The sequence below is a fragment of the Rattus rattus genome, chromosome 4 (assembly GCF_011064425.1).
Source record: "Rattus rattus isolate New Zealand chromosome 4, Rrattus_CSIRO_v1, whole genome shotgun sequence".
In the NCBI taxonomy this organism is placed as follows: Eukaryota; Metazoa; Chordata; class Mammalia; order Rodentia; family Muridae; genus Rattus; species Rattus rattus.
In genome coordinates, this window is record NC_046157.1 from 92247094 (window position 1) to 92255203 (window position 8110).

General features: G+C 39.2%; 1 pseudogene; it reads left to right on the plus strand.

The window, feature by feature from the left end:
- The first annotated feature begins 363 nt into the window (after window positions 1-363).
- On the plus strand, window positions 364-1398 carry LOC116898080 (annotated as a pseudogene).
- The last annotated feature ends 6712 nt before the right edge of the window (window positions 1399-8110 follow it).

Sequence of the window (8110 nt, forward strand, 5' to 3'; positions counted from 1 at the left end):
GAAATAGGTAAGACACAGTTATGTTCTCAAAGAGACCTGGGAACCTTGATAAAAACGTGTCGAGTATTTCCTATTTGTGTCTACTTGACCAGCCTGGTTACTTAATGACAATATAGTGACATCATCAGAGGCATAAGATTGATCCCACTAAAGCAACTCTTGACTGTAATGGGAAGAGTGTCTAAGATGGATTCTTAATAGCTCATGACTAAAAAGCTACAGGAACGCCATCAATATTGCATCAACAACTGCCAAAGAAGGTCTCAACAATTCTGATGGGCTTTTCTGAAAATAAAATAAATAAATGAATAAAATATCAAAATGGGGCCGCTGTTCCCGGGACCCAGACTGCATGTCAGCAGCCCCTTGCCGAAGGCTCCGCCACCATGGAAGACATCAATGAGCACCGCAACATAGAGGAGTTCGCAGAGGGATCCAAGATCAACACGAGCAAGAACCAGCAGGATGACGGTAAAATGTTTATTGGAGGCTTGAGCTGGGATACACGCAAGAAAGATCTGACTGAACATTTGTCTCGGTTTGGGAAAGTTGTAGACTGCACAATTAAAACAGATCCAATCACTGGAAGATCAAGAGGATTTGGATTTGTTCTTTTCAAAGATGCTGCTAGTGTGGATAAGGTTTTGGAACTGAAAGAACACAAACTTGATGGCAAATTGATAGACCCCAAAAGGGTCAAACTTTAAAGGGGAAAGAAACCCCTAAAAGGTTTTTGTGGATGGATTGAGTCCATATACTTCAGAAAAACAAATTAAAGAATATTTTGGAGCCTTTGGAGAGATAGAAAATATTGAGCTGCCCATGGACACAAAGACTAATGAGAGAAGAGGAATCTCTTTTATCACATACACAGACGAAGAGCCAGTAAAGAAACTGATAGAAAGCAGATACCATCAGATAGGTTCTGGGAAGTGTGAAATCAAAGTTGCACAACAAAGGTGTACAGGCAGTAGCAGCAGCTACAGAAAGGTGGAAGAGGGGCTGCGGCTGGTGGAAGAGATGGTGCTAGGGGACACAGAAGAGGTCAGGGCCAAAACTGGATTTAATAACTATTATGATCAAGGATATGGAAATTATAATAGTGCCTATGGTGCTGAGAACTATAGTGGCTGTGGCGGCTATGACTATACTGGGTATAACTATGGGAGCTATGGATATGGATATACAGACTCCAGCGGTCAGCAGAGCACTTATGGCAAGGCATCCCGAGGGGGTGGCAATCACCAGAACAATTACCAGCCCTACTAAAGGAGGGCACTGGGAGACCAGAAGGTGTAAAGAAACCATCTTACAGGACGACATTGAAAATTGCTTGATCTTCTGTTGACCTAAGATGATTATTTTATAAAAGACTTTGTAGTGTACATGACACAATTGTGTCCAACTGTACATAGCTGCAAGTTAGTTCCTTTGTCTTTACTCTGTCCTTTGTTCCCTGTGTTATGACTCAATGTGCATTTGTGTTTATACAGATTTTTATTTCTGTGATTACATGTTCAACCTCAAATAAATGCTTCCTTATGTGACTGTTTTTCTGTGTCCAGTACTGCATGGTTCTTTGGAAATGTAATTGTATAAAGAAGCAATAACTGAGGCGCAGCCTATTTTGTAGGGGGTATTGGTCCACAGAAGAGACTGGTCATGGTATCTCCTTGTTTCTGGTTTCTTTGTGTGCTATTCTGTACTTGAAGTCTAATGCTGTGTTTTCTCTGTTGATTCCTTCCACACCTTTGGAACAATGTTTCCTCCTGGACATCTGGATACTGACACTAGTCTGTTTTGACTGGTGACACATGGTGTGCTTTTGGATTATGGTTCTAAGGGAAGCACCTTGCTGGGTTAGGGCTGTACCTCACTGGCAAGTATTCTTTGCCTGAGCACAAATGATGCCCTTGTTTCTGTCCGTCACTGTTGAAATGAACCTGTTGGCTATCACAAAGTTTGTTGGTTGACTACCCTTGCTCTGTGCCTATCTGACAAACCATGTGTAATTCACAGATGACTTTAAAAAGTTGGTGGTTTGTCTGTTGGATCAGAGGTAAATGCAGGGGAAGAATGCTGTCAAACTGGTGCCCGGATCATCAGCTCCGTCTGGGATTAGCCACTAAGTTGAGTGCAGTGGAATGGATCTGTCCCACCATAGTACATGAGCTAAACAGATAGAAGCAGTTTGATATTCAGGCAGTGGAGGGGAGTTCTGGAAAGTTACATGGTGTGTATCTTGTGGTGCATTAAAAACTTTAAGGATTTAACAGTAAAATAGGCTTTGGGTTTTTTCGGAAAATGTTCGGCTTAGAGGTCTCCACGTTGCCACAAAAGCGTCTGGGTTTGGGGTATATGTTTAGAGTGCCTGGTCTTAGACCAGTGTAAGCTTTTTATACTGATATCTTTTTTTAAATGCCTACAACTTTGTTCCCTGATATTTGTACTTCCTAGCAAGGCTGTCAAGTTACTATGCCTTGGCCTGATTTTCCTCTGGCCTGGTACCAGTGTTGGCTATTAAAAAAGAACTGTTTGTTTCAACTTGCAGCCAGAAAATAGAAGGGAGATCATTTCACATTCTGTTAGTAGGTACAGTATCCAGAGAAAGATACCTGTGAGTTCAAGCTTACAATTAGGTGACAAGTTGACATTGAGATTGTCATTTCCCTTGATCAAAATGAATAAAGTCTTTTTAAAATAAAAAAAATCAAAATGGCTAAAATATTAAGTGAAGAGCAGTTTTTTTTGGGGGGGATAAATACATACATACATACATACATACATACATACATACATATAGCTAAATGCTCTAAAACATTCAGTGAATACATGGAAAGACAACTATCAGTTGTTCTTGAAAGCTACACAAACATCAACTTAGTATTTGAAAACGTATAAAGAAAAGGAACTAATTATACATCCCACCTTTACTGTATAAATAGGTCTCAAATACCCATGCAATAATTGTGGAAAGTTCTTGCTTAGACAATCATTAAGTGACTAGCTTAAAAACCAAAGCATTTTACTTGCATGTCCCATGATAATATCTAGGTGACTGTCATTCCCTAAGGGGGAAAAACAAAGAAACTTCAAAATAGTGGATTAAACTTGCAACACTGGAACCCTTGAATCTCATGCTGTAATGTAATGTAAAATCACAGGATGCTGATATGAAGTCCTACTTTAAAAAATTAGGTACAGCTTCTTTCTAACTTGGCCTGTGGTAGTTTGAATAAAAGTGGCTCTATAGGTACATACGGAATGGCACTATTAGGAAGTTTGGCCTTGTCGGAGTAGGAATGACTTGTTGGAGAAAATATGTCACTAGGAGTGGGCTTTGAGAACTGAGAAGCTTAAGCCAGGCCTGATGGTTTGGTCTTGCTTCCTGCTGTCTGCGAGTTCAGATGTAGAAATTTCAGCTCCGCCTCTGTGTCAGGCACTATGTCTGCTTGCATGCTGGCATGTTTCCTGCTATGGTGATAATGCACTAATATCTGAAACTGTAAGCAAGCAACAATTAAATGTTTTTCTTTATTAAAGTCTCCATGTTCTTCCTTGGTGTCTATTCAGAGCACTAAAACCCTAACTAAGACATGGCCTCTAAATCAAAGCAGAAGTTTAAGCCATATCTTGAAGAGCTTGTGTGTCACTAATGTAGAATCTACTTTGTTCCTTTTATTCAATCCCCCTAATCACCATCAACTATACTGTGTAAGGCAGACAGAGTTATTTCAATGCTACACAGAATATTTTGGATTCAAGCAAACCAACTTTAAAAGACATTTTCCCTTAACAAGAATTTACACAAACTGAATGAAGAATGGTGTTAAGAGTTGATTTTTTGGATATGGAAAGTTTACATTTTAAGACTTGATTTCTTAAAAAATACACTTCAGTATTCAGAGAAAATGATACATGTCTGGGTCATACTTTGATGCATGGAAGATTAAAGAGATGTTAAAGAGTTAACACGGCATTTTACTTAATCAAAGCCTCTGGTGTTCCTGCCTGGGGCCTCATTCCTGTAGACTTGCAGACAGGTGAAAAGCCAGCGACACACACCATTCAGTTGCCTTCACCTAGGTGACTGGTAATTCTAATCACTGGAGCAGACATGGCAGCTATGAGACCCAAATCACATGGGAGGGAGAGCTAAACCTTCAGAGGGGTAGACATGCCTGGGAAGCCAAAAGAGACTACACTCTGCCCACATTTATGACTCCAGAGGAAAACACCTAATGCCATCTGGGACCACAGTGCACAGGGGCTTTGGGAAAAGGCAGCTCAGGCTCTCCTGGTTGGCACCCTCATGGAGACCTCAAAAGTAGCACCCCCGCGAGCAACATGAGCCGCAGGACCACAGGTAAGCCCAACTTTTCTGCTCCAAGCGACCTGCCTGGTGGACTAAGGACACAGGCCCACAGGAACAGCTGAAGACCAGGAGGCAGGAAAGACTACACGTCAGAAAGCAGGACACTCTGTTCCCAAAACTGGCTGAAAGAAAACAGGAAAACAGGTATGCAGCACTCCTGAGAAACAGGCCTATAGGACAGTCTAGCCACTGTCAGAAATAGCAGAACAAGGTAACACCAGAGACAGCCTGATGGCAAGAGGGAAGGAGAGGAACCCAAGCAACAGAGACCAAGACTTCATGGCATCATCGGAGCCCAATTCTCCCACCAAAGCAAACACAGAATATCCAAACACACAAGAAAAGCAAGATCTAGTTTCAAACTCATATTCGATCATGATGCTGGAGGACTTCAAGAAAGACATGAAGAACTCCCTTAGAGAAAGGCAGGAAAACATAAAGAAACAAGAAGAAGCCTATAGAGAGGAATCACAAAAATCCCTGAAAGAATTCCAGGAAAACACAATCAAACAGGTGAAGGAATTAAAAATGAAAATAGAAGAAATAAAGAAAGCACAAAAGGAAACAAACCTGGATATAGAAAACCAAAGAAAGAAACAAGGAGCCACTGATACGAGCATCACCAACAGAAGAGCAGAAATAGAAGAGAGAATCTCAGGAGCAGAAGATTCCATAGAAATCATCGACACAACAGTCAAAGATAATGTAAAACAGAAAAAGCTATGGGTCCAAAACATACAGGAAACCCAGGACTCAATGAGAAGATCAAACCTAAGTATAATAGGTATAGAAGAGAGTGAAGACTCCCAGCTCAAAGACCAGTACATATCTTCAACAAAATCATAGAAGAAAACTTCCCTAACCTAAAGAAAGAGATACCCATAAACATACAAGAAGCCTACAGAACTCCAGATAGATTGGAACAGAAAAGAGACTCCTCCCATCACATAATAGTCAAACCCCAAATGCACAAAACAAAGAAAGAATATTAAAAGCAGTAAGGAAAAAAGGTCAAGTAACATATAAAGGCAGAACTATCAGAATCACACCAGACTTTTCGCCAGAAACTATGAAGGCCAGAAGATCCTGGACTGATGTCATACAGACCCTAAGAGAACACAAATGCCAGCACAGGTTACTGTATCCTGCAAAACTCTCAATTAACAAAGATGGAGAAACCAAGATATTACATGACAAAACCAAATTTACACAATATCTTTCTACAAATCCAGCACTACAAAGGATAATAAATGGTAAAGCCCAACATAAGGAGGCAAGCTACACCCTAGAAAAAGCAAGAAACTAATCATCTTGGCAACAAAACAAAGAGAAGAAAAGCACACAAACATAACCTCACATCCAAATATGAATATAACAGGAAGCAATAATCACTATTCCTTAATATCTCTTAACATCAATGGTATCAACTCCCCGATAAAAAGACATATATTAATAAACTGGATACGCAATGAGAATCCTGCATTCTGCTGCCTACAGGAAACACACCTCAAAGAAAAAGACAGACACTACTTCAGAGTGAAAGGCTGGAAAACAACTTTCCAAGCAAATAGTCTGAAGAAGCAAGCTGGAGTAGCCATTCAAATATCAAATAAAATCGATTTTCAACTAAAAGTCATCAAAAAAGATAAAGGACACTTCATATTCATCAAAGGAAAATCCACCTAGATGAACTCTCAATTTTAAATATATATGCTCCAAATACAAGGGCACCTACATACATAAAAGAAACCTTACTAAAGCTTAAAGCACACATTGCACCTCACACAATAATAGTAGGAAATTTCAACACCCCACTCTCATCAATGGACAGATCATGGAAAGAAAAATTAAACAGAGACATAGACAAGAATAAGAGAAGTCATGAACCAAAAAGACTTAACAGATATTTATAGAACATTCTATCCTAAAACAAAAGCATATACCTTCTTCTCCCCACCTCATGGTACATTCTCCAAAACTGACCATATAATTGATCATAAAACAGGCCTCAACAGATATAGAAACATAGAAATAATCCCATGTGTCCTACCAGATTACCATGGGCTAAAGCTGGTCTTCAATAACAATAAGGGAAGAACGCCCACATATACATGGAAGTAGAACAATGCTCAACTCAATGATAACCTGATCAAGGAGGAAATATAGAAAGAAATTAAAGACGTCTTAGAATTTAATGAAAAAAAAAGGTACAGCATACCCAAAATGGGACACAATGAAAGTTGTGCTAAGAGGAAAACTCAGAGTTCTGAGTGCCTGCAAAAAGAAATAGGAGAGAGCATTTGTCAGCAGCTTGACAGCACACCTAAAAGCTCTAGAACAAAAAGAAGCAAATACACCCAGAAGGAGTACAAGGCAGGAAATAATCAAACTCAGAACGGAAATCAACCAAGTAGAAATAAAAGGGACCATAGAAAGAATCAACAGAACCAAAAGTTGGTACTTTGAGAAAATCAACAAGATAGATAAACCCTTAGCCAGACTAATGAGAGGACACAGAGTGTGTTCAAATTAATGAAATCAGAAATTAAAAGGAAGACATAACTATAGAATCAGAGGAAATTCAAAAACTCATCATATCCTACTTCAAAAACATACATTCAATAAAACTTGAAAATCTTCCGGAAATGGACAATTTCTTGGAGAGATACAAGGTACCAAATTACATCAAGAACAGATAAACCATTTAAACAACCCCATAACTCCTAAAGAAATAGAAGCAGTCATTAAAGATCTCCCAACGAAAAAGAGCCCAGGTCCAGATGGGTTCAGTGCAAAATTCTATCAGACCTTCATAGAAGACCTCATACCAATACTGTCCAAACTATTCCACAAAATTGAAACAGATGGAGCTCTACCGAATTCCTTCTATAAAGCCACAATTACTCTTATACCTAAACCACACAAAGACTCAACAAAGAAAGAGAAGTTCAGACCAATTTCTGTTATGAATATTGACGCTAAAATACTCAATAAAATTCTGGCAAACCGAATCCAAGAGCACATCAAAACAGTCATCCACCATGATCAAGTAGGCTTCCTCCCAGGCATGCAGGGATGGTTTAATATACGGAAAACCATCAACGTGATCCATTATATAAACAAACTGAAAGAACAAAACCACATGATCATTTCATTAGATGCTGAGAAAGCATTTGACAAAATTCAACACCCCTTCATGATAAAAGTCCTGGAAAGAATAGGAATTCAATGCCCATACCTAAACATAATAAAAGCCATATACAGCAAAGCAGTAGCTAACGTTAAACTAAATGGAGAGAAACTTGAAGCAATCCCATTAAAATCAGGGACTAGACAATGCTGCCCACTCTCTCTCTACTTATTCAATATAGTTCTTGAAGTTCTTGTAGTAAAAATGGCCATTTTACCAAGAGCAATCTACAGATTCAATGCAATCCCCATCAAAATACCATTCCAATTCCTCAGAGAGTTAGACAGAACAATTTGCAAATTCATCTGGAACAAAAAACCCAGGATATCTTAAACTATCCACAACAATGAAAGAACTTCCAGGGGAATCACTGTCCGTGAACTCAAGCAGTATTACAGAGCAATAGTAAAAAAACTGCATGGTATTGGTACAGAGACAGACAGATAGACAAGTAGAATAGAATTGAAGACCCAGAAATAAACCTACACACCTATGGTCACTTGATTTTTGACAAAGGAGCCAAAACCATCCAATGGCAAAAAGAT